Genomic DNA, 1,602 nt, shown 5'->3' on the forward strand with positions numbered 1-1,602 from the left:
CCAGAATCCTGTACTCAATAAAATGTATATGGAAACACACACAGAAACCGGTACGAGGTTTTTAAGAGCACACAAGCCTGTCAATACACAGAAAAAGGTACTCCTAACCTGAAGAAACTAACTTAATCCTTGGGGAGAGAAGGAAAGTTGCATGCTGGTAAAAAGAGAAGTCAAGGGAGAATTTAAGCAGCTCTGGGTGTTTTAAATTCCTATGGGACCATATTCCTATATTCCACATGGAGTTAAGATTTAATTTTAGTTCATGCCTGGAATCACAGCACTTTGGAAGGCTGAGGCAGGCAGATGACTTGAGCCCAGGAGTTCGAGAACAGGCTGGGCAATATAGCAAGACCCCATCTCTACCAAAAAAAAAAAAATGCAAAAAGTCTCTGGGGGTGGTGACACATGCCTATAATCCCAGCTATTCGGGGGCTGAGGCGAAAGGATCACCTGAGCCCAAGGAGGTGGAGGCTGCAGTGAGCCATTGATTATACCACTGCACTCCAGCCTGGGTGACAGAGTCAAACTCTGTCTCAAAATAAAAAGTAAAAATAAAATTAAAAGACAGGCTGGGTGTAGTGGCTTACACCTGTAATCCCAGCCCTTTGGGAAGCCAAGGTGGGAGGATCACTTGATCCCAGAAGTTTCAGGCCAGCCTGGGCAACATAGCGAGACCTCTTCGCTACTAAAAATTTAAAAAATGAGTTGATTGGGGGGGCACATGCCTGTGGTCCCAGCTACTTTGGGGGCTGAGGAGGATCACTTGAGCCCGGAAAGTCGAGGCTGCAGTGAGCCATGATCACACCACTGCACTCCTGGGCGACAGAATGAGGCCCTGTCTCAAAAAAAAAAAAAAAAAGTGCAGTCATGCAGAGGAGTCCCCACCCCACATACATAGGGCTTTTGTTCTACTTCCAAGTATATTCTGTAAGACAGTGGGGTTGTTTAGACTTCACAGACAATACAAATTTTTTTTTTTTTTTTTTTGAGATGGAGTCTCTCTCTATCGCCCAGGCTGGAGTGCAGTGGCCAGATCTCAGCTCACTGCAAGCTCCGCCTCCCGGGTTGACGCCATTCTCCTGCCTCAGCCTCCCGAGTAGCTGGGACTACAGGCGCCCGCCACCTCGCCCGGCTAGTTTTTTTGTATTTTTTTTAGTAGAGACGGGGTTTCACCGTGTTAGCCAGGATGATCTCGATCTCCTGACCTCGTGATCCACCCGTCTCAGCCTCCCAAAGTGCTGGGATTACATACAGGCTTGAGCCACCGCGCCTGGCCATTACAAATATTTTTAACCAAGTCACCCAAATGGGTTCTCCACTTTATTTTGCGTAGACAAAGTTTTAATGCCATCTATTATGAGAAACACTTAACACTAACAATCATAGAATCTAGGTGGTGGGTCCCCTTGAGGGTTCACCATCCGATTCTTTCCAAGTTTTAGAAACCTTGCAGATTAAAATGTTAAAAACACACTAGAATTGCTGTCAGATAAGAAGTCTTGGCCGGGCGCGGTGGCTCAAGCCTGTAATCCCAGCACTTTGGGAGGCCGAGACGGGCGGATCACGAGGTCAGGAGATCGAGACCATCCTGGCTAACACGGT

This window comes from Rhinopithecus bieti, unplaced genomic scaffold (assembly GCF_001698545.2).
Source record: "Rhinopithecus bieti isolate Rb0 unplaced genomic scaffold, ASM169854v2 scaffold_28055, whole genome shotgun sequence".
NCBI classification, from domain to species: domain Eukaryota; kingdom Metazoa; phylum Chordata; class Mammalia; order Primates; family Cercopithecidae; genus Rhinopithecus; species Rhinopithecus bieti.